Here is a 16,672-nt window from a genome sequence, read left to right as displayed (position 1 = left end):
GCAAAACTTAAGTTACAATACAAATTATTCAAATGAATTGTTAGAACAAAGGGTTAACCCAATCATAGATATTTGAAGGCTCTTTCCTGCATTACTTTATGACATCAGATTTTGTACTTTTAAGAACAATTTCACTCAAAAAATGTAAATTTCAAAAACTATTCTGCAGAATGACTAATTCTCAAAATGTAGTTTTGTTATTGTTTGATTTTTAAAATGATTTCTTGTGAAGCTCATCCATATTTCTCGTTATTTCAATTTTCTGACTTTTAGAGAACAAGGAAGGTCTTTGCTGGTGACTTGAGAGGTCTTCAGCCTCACCTTTCCAAACTTCACAAGGCCTGAATTTTAAAACGTGTCTTCACTTTAGCTTTTAAATTTGATTTTCTATTTGCATAGGACTTTTCAGTCTTCAGACTAACAGGGTTCTAGCCGATCAAAACGTGGGTCTCATGACCCAGAGACCATATTAATTGCGGAGAGGAAACTGAATTGCTATTAATTTCATAAGTGGTCAGTTCACAGCTGAATATACCTGCTATCACAGCTTTTGATTTCCTATAGTTCCCTCTGTAACTGAGGAGATTCACAAAATAAACACTCAGATAAAGGTTAAAGTACACATGTTAATTTGACAATCTTTTAGAATCAGAGAAAATATAGTAGGTGTTAAAATAGCTAATACATTAAATATTTTTCAAATTGTGTATATGAGTGTTGTCTGTGTGTGGGTATGTGCATGTGAGTGCAGGTGCCTGCAAAAGACAGAAGAGGGCAGCAGATCCCCCAAAGGTGGAGTTCCGTCTTTATGTGGGAGCTGGAACTTAGCTTAGGTTCTCTGGAAGAGAACCTCTCTAGAGAGAGCACTCTCTCTCTAGAACCCCAAATAGCTATTACTTTTTAAAGGTGAACTATATACTGTACACTTAGGATATATGGTTTATGTCTCAACATTCTAACTCCTATATAAAAGGGACAAATTTGCTTTAACTTTTAAATTTGTTATTAAATCCTTTAAATTGTTTTACTATCCCAGAACTTGGAAGGCAGAGGCAGGTGGCTTTCTGCGAGTTTGAGGCCAGCTTGTGATACAAAGAGAGTTCCAGGACAGCCAGGGTTACACAGACAAACTGTCTCTTGAAAAACAAAAACAAAAACAACAAAAAAGTTGCTTTACTAGAAATATTTGTTCTATGTATCCAGCATACATCTATATGCTGACGCTTCATGTCTGACAGACACTGTGCTTGCTTCAGGAGAGATGTAGATAGGTCATGTCGCTCTTTCACAACGAACTGAGGATCTAGGAGAAATGACACAAGCACAGTTCAGAACGTTCTTAGAAAAACCTAAGCCAACAGATTCTGATGTGCTCTACAGCACAGATACATGCTTTATTGAGCTCTAATGCCCTAAGTGATGGTTAAGGGTAGACTTGGCTTGAAGTTTTTCTGAGACCATAGAATTCAACAACGACAGTCCACCACTTTTTCAGAAGAAGCAAACAGAGACTTAAGGCCAGCAACTGTGAGAACATCCCGGGGGAAGCACACACATAAAAGCAGGGGAACCTTTACAGAGATGCCATCTGGGATAGAAGCTTGTTGTAAGGGTGTGGCCTCTTAGCAAGACAGAATGTACTGTGTGGGAAAGCCGGATTCGCAAAACGCTCTCTGTTTCCTTCAGTACTGTGCGTGTACTTGTAAGAGAGCGCATTTTGCCCTATGTTATCTGGACTATTGTGCTTTCATTTACACTCCGGCTTAGTGTGCCTAACAACAGAAAACTCCAGATGAAATCTCATGTCTAATCATTGCTCCAGTTTTGTGTAGACGATTTCAAAAGCTCAGTGCCTCAGGCGGCGTATGTAAGAGGGATGGTTACTCTTCAGTTGCCCAGGATCTGTCCCACAATGTATATGTACCAAGGAAGTCACATGGGACTTTGCATTTATATAATGCTTTTTAGGGCAATGAAAACCCAATAAAATCAGTCAGCTTATTTAATGTTCAAAGTGTTTAATAAGGTGGGGTTTTTTTTTTTTTTTTTTTTTTTTCGGAATGAACCATTTAAATGAGTTTTTTTTTTCTTTTTTCATTAATTAATTCACCAGAACACCAAATACGTATCAGATAAATGAGTTGATAGAGTCCCTGGTTTAGTGGGAGATGTAATACAAAAAGCGCTAATTAGGCAGGCAAGAGCTCTAGATAATTAAATAGTGATTAATAGATTTTTTGTGGGACCAAAATTAAAAGTAACTAATTGGTGGAAAAAAATATATAAAATCACATGCATAGCACATACATGTTGAACACAATTTTGAGGGCTACTAAGATGGTTTTGATTTTGTTATAGTGAAGTTTTGATTTTTTTTCCCCTCAGTTTGCCCCCTTCTGACATTTTGTGTCAAAGTGTTCCCATGTTAATAGTAGAATATAATGGAAGTTTATGCAATTAAATACAGCAAGAGAGTTTATGGACCATTTATCATTGGCTATGGGTCATATACTGTGAATTTCAGAATATAAAAGGGAATTCCATTTGTAGCCCACTCTTGCCTGAAGCTTACCTAATGAAATCTTTTTCACTCAGAGAATTAACAGTGTATCCAGCTGAAAAGTGTTTAGCATTCTCTGTGCACACTGAGGATGCCAAAGTAGAAGAAAACCTTGCATACTTACAGGGGATTTTTGTTGCTTTTTCTTCAGCCTAAATTAGGCAGCTCTTGTTCATTTAGTGCATTTGAAAGGCGCTGAACTTTTAAAATTCTGAACTGTCGGCCCCTATCATTTCATTTGACAGCTGACACTTTGAGAGTATGGAACACTCAAATCGTGGGAGTGGCGTGGGCCGCTGCTAATAAATGCTATTGCTTTTCCCAATGGAAAGCAGCACCTCAAATAACTATTTGCAGATCCAGCGGGCTTGTTATGATGCAAAAATGCATGTTTGGATATCACTATTTTGGTTTACTAGCTGTAGTGCATAAAACTGCTGATAAAAAAAAATTGAAAAAACGTAAGCGCAGGTTCATCAAGAAGCACACTTTTTTTTTTTTTTTTTGCCCCTCAGCTTCCCATTTCTGGGTAATAAACACTGAGCTTTCCTTCACTGAGGCATGGGTGAGATCATGTCCCAGCCCTGAGGTCACTGCAAGATGTTTGTATTTATGAGAAACAGAAGTTCTGAAACATTTGTTTGTCCTCTTATTCACTGTGATCTGTTAGCAAGTGAGAGAATTAGTGATAAACAGCACTGCCATTTGGTAATTTCATTTATGAATATCCATGATGGTTTTGGAGGCAGTCTACTTTTTACTTGCTCCTATGCAACTTCTGAAGCCAGTGCTGGCCAGCAGGTTGGAATGGTCCCAGTAATGTTTCAAATCTGTTCACCTGACCAAATGATGCAGTGTGGTATTTTGTATCTTAGCGATATCTTCTGTGTGGTACTACTTAGTATTAATTAATTAGCTAACCAGAAGATGGTTCTCATTTTGTTTTATGTGCAAATACTGCATCATAGGAAAAATCTGAAAAGTAGATTTTGTCTGTTTCTTGAAGTATTATACTTACAATACTGGACCTGTTAAATCTGTTTTAAATATTGTTATGAAACCCAGTGACTTTTGCTGATTCTTTTGTTAAATCCCAGCAAGATGTCTAAGGCACTGAAATTGCCCTGACTCAAATAATGAACCAGAAAGGTTAGTGTTTGAAGAGTCAGTTATGAACAGGGAATAGAAAAATGGAAAGAGTGAGGCCAGAGGGAGTTTTCTTCTCCTTTCACACAGATCTTTTAGTTTTCAATAGAAGGAAAAGGAAATTATTTTCAGTGTTGTTTCTTGCTGGTGCTCTTTGACAGAGATGACTTACTTAGCTGTCTAGACAGGAAACATAAACACATACACTTGAGAACATTAAAGAGCTCATTGCAACAAGGCCTTAAATAATATTAGCATCATATGCACATACTTACACATGTATATACAAATGGACGTTGGTCAAAAACGGTTTCAAGTGGGAGTCTAGAAAGTTCATTTTAGCATTACATTTACACATAGTTTTTAGTGCTTCATAATATTCATCAGGGACATCAGTGCAGGAAGCTACTTCTCTAAACAAGCAAGCAAGCAAACAAAGAAATAAACCAAAAATGTGCGGGTCTCTGGTGGAAAAGTGATGTTTTTAGATTCGAGACATGTACGTGCAAATCTTGGGAATGCAATCTGTGTGGCTTAGGTGGGAAGGTGTGGAGAGTCAATTAGCATTATGGGAAAATGAAAGCTCTTCCTGAAGAAACCACCCCACTGCCTTTGTCTGCATTGCTCTGACCTCCTCTCTTCCAGCCCTTCCTCAAAATGTGTTTAATTCTGAGCCACTGTCCCACCATTTGTGCAGTCACCTTCTCCCAGCCATGGTTCGGAAGTTAGCAATTCATACACCTCTTAGGGGAGGCAAACATAATTCCCGCGACAGCCAGAGCAAATAACCAGTTTCACAGATGGGTCACACCCTCAAAGTTATTTTCTGCATGAGATTTTTTTTTTTTTTTTTTTTGGCCCCTCATGACCAGGAACAGACTGTCAGATGGGGCTGTTGTTTCCTTCCAAAGGTTTTTAGGAGGGGTCGGAGCCTAGAGTGAGCAGTTATACCCTGCAGGTTCCAGCCACTCAGGGCTCCAGGGCAGTTATGGAGCTTTTCAGTAGTTGAACCAAGGTAACTTCCAAAGAGCCTGATTCCATTGCACACTTGATCTTTAAGTCAATGTTTCCATGGACATTATATATGATAAAGTACTTACGCTGGGAAGCAAAGGCTTGAGTGCTCAGAGCAAATTTAAAAGAGAGCAAGAATGCCTTTATGTGAGGTTGCATTTTTCAAGTATTATCTGGGGCAAAAGTTTTTTTTTTTTCTTTTCTTCCAAATCTTAAATTACCTGTCACTCCATTGCAGAAAGCAGTTTTAGAACCTTGGCTTTGCTCTCGGAGTCTCGCTCCGTAATGTCAGAGTCTCCCAAAAAAAAGGGTACTTTAAAAGATATATTGCAAATTGTTATGCAATTCCCTATTCATTGGGCCAGTAGAATTAGGAATTTGGGAGGTTTTATGTGGGATAGGGGAAAGAGAGAGTAGAGAATTGACATGAAAATTTATTTGTAAGGTACTAAAACCTGGGCTGTTTTTACTGCATTTCCACAAGATTCTGGGTACAATAATTTAAAAAACAGTAGTGCAGAGACTAAACCAATGACTATTAGGTGGCAGAAAAGCCTTTTCAAGACTATTTAAATATAGAAGGACACTGTTGACTTCATATTTTTCTAGGTTTACTAAGGCCCAAAGAAGAAGGAGGAAGCATTCATTGAATGACTTGTGTAGCTGTTTTGGCTGTTATATGGCTTGTGCACAGACAGAAAACTCAGTGATCTCTCTGAACTCTGACCTACGCCAAATGGCCATCTTGTGCATAGCAGAGCCGTTAGTGCCTTGGGCAGTGGTTCAAGTGTTTACAAGCCTGGATGGAACACACCTGTGTTCACACCTCATCTCTATAGTTAACCGCTGTGGGCCATGGCAGATTCACCAAATCTCTTTAGGACCTGACTTCATTGGTTTTAGTACATTAACAACGAAACCCATGTCTTACAAGATCACATGGTTGGTGAGGCTACCAAGCCCGAGGGAAACCTGCTATTGCCGCTTTCCTAAACCAGTAAAATTTCTAAGTCCCTTCTAAAAACTTACCTTCATACCTACAGAGTAGCATGGCCCTCATGCATTGTCAAAGAAGCTTCCTTTTGCAGTGGATGGAAATCATTACCGAAACCTGCAACTGGTCAAAACATAGAGAACAGTTGATGGTGGGTGTGCAGCCTCAATTGATGTATCTTTTGTACAACCTTTATTCCCAAGGCAAAGGGAACATCACAGAAGAGGGGCGTGGTGCAAAGATTTTAAGAGGTAGAAGGCCAGGATACTTGCAGCAAGAGAGTGTCTTTTCTATACAGCAGCAAAGCTGCTGCCATGAAATCTACACAATAGGATCACCTAAACAAGACTTGCAGAATGAAACATCACCTGACATGCCAATGTGAAGGGGGGAAATCTTACAAGGTCTCACTGCCAGATGAAAAGCTTCAGGCAATTCATGGCTATCAAAAGAGGGAGAATCAGTCTTCCCCATCAACGAGCCTCCTGATTGCATGTCTAGTCTCAAGTGGTCGACCCCAAACACACCTACATATGAGTAACACTTAAAGCACTTTAGGTTGTACACACACACACACACACACACACACACACACACACACACACACACGTATCTGTATATATACACACATATGTGTATATGTGTATATATACATATATACAGACATATACTTATACACATATGTGTGTGTATAGTTAAAGAAGAGGTCATAGATTTGAGAGGGAATTGAGGGAGACATAAAAGAAATTGGTGGGGGAAGAAACTGGGGATTGGTGTGAATGTAGTACTCATGTAAGAAAAGAGACATTAAAAAAGACATAAAAAGAGACAAAATCCAAATAAATGTTCTCTAAAAGTGTTACTGTAGCCAGGCATGGTGGCATACAAATTTAATGGGACATTCAGGAAGTAGAGGCAGGGGGATCTCTATGAGTTTTAGAGCAACCTTGTCCACAGCTAGATCCAGGTCAAGCTAGTTAGTTACATAGTGAGGGCTTGCTTCAAACAAACAAACAAACAAACAAACGGAAGGAAGGAAGGAATAAAAGATTGTATTGCTACTGAAAATCAACAAATGTAAATTGTTGAATGGACGAGAGTGACCCATTAAGTATTCCTTCTATGTGAGCGTCCATTGCAATCTTGTTGATTTTAGACAGAATTGATAATAGGGGTTTATGAAGAGCCGTCCTAAAATGACTCTGTTGTGTGAATGAACCTTTTGCCATTGAAAGAATGAGGAGGCTATGATGTCTCTCTGATTCCAAGCCTAAGGGGAAACCTCTTCTGTATCAAAAACACATGGCTTAAAATTTCTGCCTGCAACATTGATGGAGTTTTATGTAAAGAGATAAAAATCTGTGCATGGACTGTCACAAGCTGTTTGGGTGAACAGAGCTGCTGCTGCAAAACCACTGTTGATATTCTTAAATGGGCTGCAATGAGAACCACCTGGGAGTCAGGCAGGTTTGGGCATAGTGAAAATCATCAAGAGATCCACGTCAAAATAATGAAAATAAGGAGGGAGAGGAGGAGGAGAGAGAGAGAGAGAGAGAGAGAGAGAGAGAGAGAGAGAGAGAGAGAGAGAGAGAGAGAGAGAGAGAGAGAGAGAGAGAGAGAGAGAGAAGAGAGAGAGAGAATATATGGGAATGTAAGAACAAATGCGAGCGAATTGCAAAAGTAAGAAAACATGAGCAGGTAGCACAGAAACAGGTGTAGCCTCTTTTAGAAACAAGAAATTTTGGAGGAGGAATATCATTTGCCTGGTAGTCCTCAGGAACATCTCAATATTCCTTAATGTGCTCATATTTCATATTATCTAACCTAATTCTGGCAGGCCTACCACTGTAGGAGACAATATTGCCCTGGAAAACACATAGATTATTGCAAAAACAGAGCGAATGTTTTTGAGATGAAGACTGTCTAGAAAGGATACTTGTTAGTATCAATTGCTGTCTTGTTAGTAAGAGATAGGGCAAGAAAGTAGAAAAAGTTTATCAACAATTTACACTTTCTTAGAGGTAATCCAAGAATTCCTTGGAAGCAAGCTGAAGGAACCTTGGCATCTAAAAGCATTCATAAAGTATTTTGTCCTAGACAAATTTGACGAGGCATAATGGAAGAAAAATAAATTGAATTAAATTGATTAAATAGAATATTCCTCTTCTGAGGATTTGGTCCTTAAAGAATTTGATTCCATTCTTGTCAAATGCACATTAATACATGCGTTAGATATTTATGAAATGGCTAAAGCATTATGGATGTTTGGGGGTATGCATGCGTGTTCTGAGACATTTCTTAAACCCAAAGAATTGTAGTGTAGAAGAGAGAAATGCATGTTAATAATTAACCTTAACACTTCAAAAAAATATGATGAGGGTAGGGATGGGAGTATTGCACAAAGGTCAAGTGCATGAGCTCTGTAATCAAAGCTCAGCTCTGCCACTTATTAGCTGGGTAACCTCTGCAAGTTCTTTGACTTTGTTAAGCCTTGATTTCTCCCTTTAGCAAAGCAGAGCTATGACCTGTCTCGAGCCATGTGAGCACAGAGCCTGGTGGACCATCCAGCTATTGTTATTAGCCATTACAAACTAGGTGCAGTGATTGGGAACATTCTGGAAGAGGTTTTGGCATGTCATTAGGTCTGAGTCTCAACTGTACGGAGTGATGAGTACACTTAATTACAACAAAGCGAAGCAAATGAAAGCAGCCTTGGACTTTGATGTTGAAAGACCTTGTTCGGCTTCCTACTTCTGGCTGATCTTTATCAGCATTCTACTGCAGCTCGCATACTGGTTACGTTACCCAGCATGGATGAGCTTCAGTTTCTGCATCAGAAAGTTGAAATAAGGAATGTATTTGTTTCTCAGCATTGCAACTGTGGAGAAATGCCAAGGAAAGCCTACTGTGACCTGTAAATAAATATTTCTCAGCCCCCCACCAAAATATTTCTCTTGTAATTATTACTTTGAGGTATATAGAAAACAATGAGGAAGGACAATTCAGCACAGAGATTAGCATGGTAGGTCTGACTGAAAAAAATTAGCATGGTAGAAGGACATGCTGCCTTGTAGCAGAAGTTTATGGAGATGTGAAGCCTTAGTTACAGAATTTGGGCTCAGTTTTCTCTCAGCTTGTAGTGTGAATTATCAATTGTCTTTGGAATGTCCCAACTCTTTGCATAAACACCTTGGTAGGAGGGCCTAGGGTATGTCTTTGGAAAAATCCGTAACAAGTGACTCTTGTATCCACCTAGGATAAGGGACAATTTTTGCGATTTCTCCATCTTCCTTTGATTCAGTAAGATGGCTTTTAAAATATCAAGATATACCACTACAATATATAGTGGTCAATTATTAACATAATAAGAGATACAATCATGACTCAGAGAAGCCAAAACAGTGGGCAAGGCAGTGACCTCACGAGGTAAGCGGAAATCGTAGTACACTTACTTAGGCCTAGTGAATGACCACAGGTGAGGCATGAGTGACTCGGCCTAGAGCAATATTGCTGTCATAAAGAGCCCTGCATCCTCTCTCATGGTTTGCTGGACATGTGATTCAGCAACCCAGCTCCTCTGGGTTATTCTGTGAGACAATCCAGCCCAGATCAACTGCCTGACTGCATCCGAGATTCTTCTAGAGTCCCATAGAGAGGCACAACAGCTCTAGCCATCAGAGGATGGCAAATCAAACTATGCTGAGAGGCTGGATGCAACGGTTCTGGGTGCTCTTGGACATAACCTGAATTCAATTTCTAGCACCCACATAGCAGATCACAGCCATCTATAACTGCAGTTCTGGATGTTCTATGCCTCTTCTGACATCCTTGGGTACCAGGTATGCATTTGCTGCACATACATACTAAAAAAAAAAAAAAAACAACAACAACAACAAAAAAAAAACCCACTGATACATGCAACAAAAGACAAATAAATAATAAAGAAACAAGTTGAGATATCATCTTACTCAGTCATAGTTTTGATTTTTCAAAACCTACTTTACAGAGGAAGGGGAGAAAGAATGTTAATAGGAAAAAGGGGTTGTGAACCTGTCTAGACATACGTAATTCCTTGGGCTAATTGCACTCTGTGTTGTCAGGATACCAACAGTCCAGTCCAATAGCTAACACCAAGCAACAACAGGAATCCATAGGAGTGGCATGATCCAGTAGAAACAGCAAGGCTCTGCCGAGTTGGCAGGAACCAATAGAAGTGGCCAGAATCAGCGTGAGTACCATGAGAAGATGCATGGCACAGCAGTATAGCAATGGAAAAAGCGCCACCCCACTGTCCTAGAGGTCCGATTTATACTACTTCCAAATATCACAAACTCTTTCCAGAGTTAGCTCTCAGCAAAACATCACATGCCTTCCCATAAGACATCTTCCAGCAGAACACTATGTGACACAACTGAGTCTTCAAAGAAACTATAAACTTCCGCTGCACAGAATTATCAACAAAACAACAAAGATAACAAATGACATTGAGAATGTGGAGATGAAGGGTACCTATGTTCTGTTAGTGGGAATATAAACTAGTCCATAGACTACTGAAATCAATATCAAGTTTCCTTTAAAAAGTTTAAAGATAGAAGTGCTATATAATCCAGCTGTGCACTCTTGGCTATATACCTGAAGGAATAAAAGCCAGCTTACAGTAGAGATAATGGCATCCCTGCTTGTCTTTTTTTTACCACTATTCACAATACCCAGGTCATGGAATCAGCCTGAGTGCCTATCAATGGGTGAAGACATAAAAGGAAATGTCTGTAAACAAAGGAGTATTACTCAGCAACAAAGATTAACAAAATCACTGGCAGAAAAATGGGTGGAAATGGAGAGCATCATGTGAAGTGAAATAAGCCAGATTGGAAAAGGTAAATGTACTATGCTTTTCCTCAGGTATAGACTATATACATTGCCATGAAAATATGAGAAGGGTTCCTGGGGAGAGAAGAAGAGTCCGGTGGGAACAAAGGCTAAAAAAGGTTAAGAAAGAGATGAGTGTGTTCCCAGCATGTCAGGCTCAAACCATCCTTCTGCCTCAGCTTCCTGAATATTTCAGTCTGTAGGAATTTCTGCCTAAGGATTGTGTATTAAGAATGTTACTGCTCAGGGGCTGGACAAGTGACTCAGAGGTTGAGAGTGAATGATTGCTCATGCAGAGACCCTAAATTTGTTTCCCAGCACCCACAACTCACAACTGCCTATAACTCCAGATCCAAGGGATCTGCCTCCCACTTCTGGACTGACTCTCGCAAGCACCTGCTGTCCATGTGTATAAATCCACTTCCTCATTCAAAATTAAAAATAATAAAAATAATGATATCGCTTGGACTTCACTTCTTACCTACATAGATAAGACTATTATGCAGCCAGACTTCATTTATTATTTTATTCTAAGTTGCAAGGCATAAAGAAACAATAGAGAATGGAAGGAGAAAAAGTTAAGTGAAGTCTTATCAACTTTGTATCATAGGCATGTTGATGTTGAGTAGGGATTTAATATTATTTATATTTTAAGGGGAAAAAAATCAATGATTGAAAAGGAAACCCAGAATATTTTGAAGCAATTCTAATTGCAGTGTATTTGTGTTAATCTGAAGGCAAGGCCGCCATCGTGAACTATGATAGAAAGCTCACTGCAGAGGCAAAGCTACAGCAATGGCTACTCATTCTATTACCTAACTGTGGAGGAGGCAACACAGAGTGCAAAAGAACCGCAGATGCAGTCAACAAACATAGGGCACAGAGTTGGAATGTGATGACAAATTAAACCTGTGTGTCAACTTGTTTCTTTGTTGTTAAAAGGTAACACTGCCATTCAAACAAACAAGTTACAGAGAGCAAGTTCTGGTCAGAAGGGACCGGAGTCCCCCATCAGAGAAGGCTTTTGTGTCTGTTCTCACTGAGAACTTGGGTTAGTAGCGTTGCTAGTTGCTGCGTTGGAGACATCAGCTCTGTTCAGGAAGGGATGTGTACTCTCTCTCTCTCTCTCTCTCTCTCTCTCTCTCTCTCATCCTTAGCATTGCTACATGATGCCTACAGATTACCCTCTGGTTTTAAATGGGATAAAGAGGCAGTTTACCCATCTAAAAGCTGCTTCTGATTATTCTAGGTTTCTGGTGCAATGTTACTAACACAACACATAGGGTAATCAGATATGCGAACAACAGACTTGTGTTATAGAATACTCTATGTTGTTTTCATTTTTATTCTCTTTTAATAAATCAAATTTTACTTTTAATTTCACAGAGTGATGTCATTTTGAGCTATTTATACATATTTATAGGGAAAAAAATTCACCCTGGATATTCATTTACTGTTTTATAACACCTCTCACAATTTCTTTCCTTTCTTCATTGTTTTCTAAGCTACAGCTATCCAACTGCAACCAACATGAAGAATAGAACCAAGTGGAAGCATGTAATAAATTTGGTTTGTAACTATATTCTAAAAAAGAATGTGCTCAGAACTTTCTTAGCAATATCTTAATAACAAATGCAAATTAAGTATAAGAAAAATGTGGAAGAATAGAATTGTTTAATTAGAAATTATAACAATTTTAATAGAAATTTATTTATATTAATTGACTCATTTATTCCTCTGTTTATGGAAATAGCATGCTTGCTATCTAAATAACTTCATAGTTTCCTGTATTACAGTTAGGCACCAGGGGCAAGTGCTCCTAGCTGGTCTGACTCAAAGAATAGAGGCAGGCTGAAAATATATGATTAGTTAACAGAGGAAACAAGGAAAAATATTCTTCTGCCACTTCAGTATTGGTTGGATCTTGTGGACCAGTCTCATACAAATAACTTTCTTTGGGAAAATTTGTTTATTGAAAAACACTATTTCGAAGCAATTACAGAATTTGACAACTTCTTTTGTGATGATGGAGAAACCAGACTACCAAACACTTTTGGTATTGGTTTTGATATTTCAGTAGTCTTTAGATAATCATTGGGGGTGGTTTGGATATAGCATTGAAAATTAAGTTCCTGAATTCCAGGCCATCAAGTGAGGGGAGCGTGAAGGAGGGAAGATACTCATGGTTTGGGTTGCCTGCTCTCCTTTATAACTTGGCAGGTTCCAAGAGCAAGGCTTGGCTGTGCCTTGCAAATGGGGAATCAACTGAGTGGGCTTGGGTCCTGCCAGATCCTGTGGGATTTTCTTGGGCAAAATGTTCATGGGGAAAAAACACACTTATTCACTAAACTTTTCTGTGGTACAAGAAATAGCATCTGAGAGCAGAAGGTCTTCATCTGTAGTTTCTATGTAGCTTGAGTCTTTATTTTGTTTTGGCATAATAACAGAAATTGTTTAGAATTACAAAAAATATCCTTATAACAGCTCAAATTCCTTCCAGGTTAAGAAAGCAGACACACTGTTAGAAGGGAAATAGTGTTCTTGACTTTTGCTTTTGACCTCCAAAATGGAGAGACTTTAAGAGAAAGATAACAAAGTGACAAACAAACACACAAAACTCAAGGCAAAAACAAAGCCAACCAAGCCACAACCAACCAATTAAACAATAACATCACCACACTCCAAAAACTCCCCAACATTGTGACTATTAGACATCAAACTGGTTTCAAACATCAGAATCCCAAGATAATCTTCCCAAGACAGAAAAGTTTCAAAGGCTTATTCATGGCATAGTTGATTAATTAATTGGCTGTGTATAGCTGTGTGTGTTTCACATGTGCCAGGAGGGAAGTGGCATAAGTAAGTTTTGATCTGTTAAATTTCTCATGCTTCATTTTCACAAATAGGGGCAAGAGAAAGACAGAACTCAAGTTTCTCGGTCTCACCTGGCAACCTTAGCTCAGTAGCCATGAAAGAGAGAACTCAATATAGCTGTGAAGTCACTGGCTGGAAAGTGTACTGAAAGGACTTGAGAAAACTGCTGGAGGCTGCCTTTGATTGCCACGGGGTTTCACAGTGGAAACAGCAGGGGCAGGCCTTTTCTCTCCCCTGCCCTCCCCTCACCTACATTGGCATCCCCTCCAGCTTTCCACCCCTTCTCTTCCTCCCTTACTTCCTTATATCTTTCTCCTCTTCTCCACTTTTTTATGCCTTTCTTTTTACCCTACAATATTTATGAAATGCCAAAACTTGGAAGACACACATTGATTATTGAGTAGCTTTTCAGAAATAAAATATAAATTTAACTTAGCCACCGGCTTTTACTCCTTCATATTTTGGGGATGGAACTGTTTCTTGTCATAGAGGTTTTTAATGGAAACCTAATATTTAAATGTATCAAATGCTCAGCTACTCAGTATATGAGACATATATGTGTGTATCATATAGATACATGTATGTGTATATATCATATGTTTATATTTACATTAGAAATGTCATTGTTAATCCAAACCAAGCCACATTTTTCCACATAAAATTTTAAGAGGAACTTTCTAAAGGATAGCCTTCTCTCCAGATTTATAGATTGACTGTGGTACCAAGACAAATGCCTAAATTAGGCTATTTAGAAAAGATAGATTTCCCCCCTCATTTTTCCTCTTCATTTTCTTCACTTCATTTCCATTTATCACAATTTCTTGAGTGATGTGAACTCTAGATAGCAGGTTATTATTTTGTTTGTTTGTTTGTTTGTATTTGATTTATTGAGATTTTAATTATTTTTTTTCAAAAATTCAATTTTCTTTTTTTTTTAATTTTATTTTTTTATTATTAATTTATTCTTGTTACATCTCAATGGTTATCCCATCCCTTGTATCCTCCCATTCCTCCCCCCCCCCCCCCATTTTCCCATTACTCCCCTCCCCTATGACTGTTCCTGAGGGGGATTATCTCCCCCTGTATATTCTCATAGGGTATCAAGTCTCTTCTTGGCTACCAGCTGTCCTTCCTCTGAGTGCCACCAGGTCTCCCCCTCCAGGGGACATGGTCAAATGTGAGGCACCAGAGTACGTGAGAAAGTCATATCACACTCTCCACTCAACTGTGGAGAATGTTCTGACCATTGGCTAGATCTGGGAAGGGGTTTAAAGTTTACCTCCTGTATTGTCCTTGGCTGGTGCCTTAGTTTGAGTGGGACCCCTGGGCCCAAATCTGCCTATCATATTGTTCTACTTGTAGATTTCTAGGACCCTCTGTATCCTTTTATTTTGCTATTCTCCCATGCGTCTCTCATTTAGAGTCCCAATAGGATGCCCTCCCCTCTGTCCCAGTTTCCTGGTAAGTGAAGGCTTTCGTGGGACATGCCCCTTGGGCTAGTATGCAGATATAAGTGAGTATATACCATTTGATTCTTTCTGCTTCTGGGTTAACTCACTCATTATGATCATTTCTAGCTCAATCCATTTATCCACAAATTTCGGGAATTCCTTGTTTTTAAAAAAATATATGGAATGCTTCACTAATTTGCGTGTCATCCTTGCGCAGGGGCCATGCTAATCTTCTCTGTATCGTTCCAATTTTAGTATGTGTGCTGCCGAAGCGAGCACGATAGCAGGTTATTCTGAGTGGTGTTATCTTGTTAGGTGCTTTGCTGCTGTGGAAGAAGGGGACTTGAACACACACACACACACACACACACACACACACACACACACACACACACACACATGATGCTTCCCACAAGCCGTAGTCTAGTTTGGGTTCTCACCAACCATAATTATAGTCAATAAATATGGAAAGTAGCCTGATAATGGAAGGAAGAAATATTAAAATTTGTATCTTTGAGGCTACTAATGGTAAATTAAATGTATTTCTTTGACAAAATAATTTAAAACTCACTTTGTTTCTGCAGGGCTACATAGTTTTTGTTATTGTAATAATTCTGTGACTTTCAAATGTGTGTGTTGCCCCAACAGCCCTGCGTATTTTCTTGTTTTATGCCTGAAACTAAATTAATTACTTTGTTTAATTTCATGAACATGCCAGGCCACAGTTATGAATAGCTAGTAATTTCAAGTGTTTACATAGGGAGTATGGGATGTTACAATAAATATCAACCCAATTACCAAGCATCCGAGGGCATTGTTGTTTCTAGGTAGGCTGGACACATTATATGTTTTCTATACTTAAGAGCAAAGAACATAATTGTAAAGTCAGCACTGAAGTTTTGTTAAAATATGATAAATCTCATAATACTAAACAAAATTTTGTCGAGAAACCAGCTTGAAAATGCACTAGCATATAAAGCATTCCCCCCCCTTTTTAAGTTAAAGTGAGAGTTTTAGTGGCATAGATGTTGACATGCTGTCAACATATTCCTCCTGTGCTTTTGAAGCATTTTGAGGAGGGACAATAGCCAAGCAATGTACCGTGGCTGTATTAGATAGTACTTTCCAAATACAAAGTAACAGTACAACATGCTTCTGTCTGTGCTTTAGCTCTTGCGTGCCACACACTTTACATGGATGTTATTCATACTTAACCCATGGAGAAAGTAGGCATGCTTAACTTTTCCTAACAGTTTCCATACTATACAAATGTGATAGTTATTGCTGAGCTGGGATGAGTGTGAGGGTAGGGACAAAGGCTAGCCTCAGGTTGATGCTTAGTGTGTATTACCACTGAAACGAGGGCAGTGGAGGCAGGTCAGTTGTAAAGTATCTGTCTCATACAAGGATGAGTTCAGATACTGAACACTCAAGTAAAAACCTGAGTGTGGGGGTGCACACCTGCTCCTTCCGCAGTGGAGGCAGAGAGCAGAGTCAGGCAATCCCTGAAGCTCGCTAGCAAAGTAGTCTAGTGGAATTGCTGAGCTCCAGGTCCAATGTGAGACCCTGCCTTGAAAGAATACGGTGGAAAGCAATCGAGAACGACACGTGTTCTCCATGTATACACAAGCACACTCAAACTAACAAGTACAAACACTACATACAACGTGCTCTACATGCACACCACATGTCATACACAAGGAAAATGTAAAAATAGAGTCTGAAATTAGGTGTTGGCCTGCTTCACCCCTACCTCCATGACCT

At 39.1% G+C, this 16,672-nt stretch overlaps 1 non-coding gene across 1 annotated transcript; it reads right to left on the bottom strand.

Annotated features, from left to right (window-relative positions):
• Positions 1–15,080: 15,080 nt before the first annotated feature.
• Positions 15,081–15,187, bottom strand: LOC127188742 (U6 spliceosomal RNA). The gene has a single exon (XR_007830587.1). It is a non-coding gene; the product is annotated as a U6 spliceosomal RNA (small nuclear RNA).
• Positions 15,188–16,672: the final 1,485 nt, after the last annotated feature.

Source organism: Acomys russatus, chromosome 4, assembly GCF_903995435.1.
Source record: "Acomys russatus chromosome 4, mAcoRus1.1, whole genome shotgun sequence".
NCBI classification, from domain to species: Eukaryota; Metazoa; Chordata; class Mammalia; order Rodentia; family Muridae; genus Acomys; species Acomys russatus.
The sequence above is the reverse complement of the archived record's forward strand: the minus strand, read 5'-3'. Positions and strand labels throughout refer to the sequence as shown.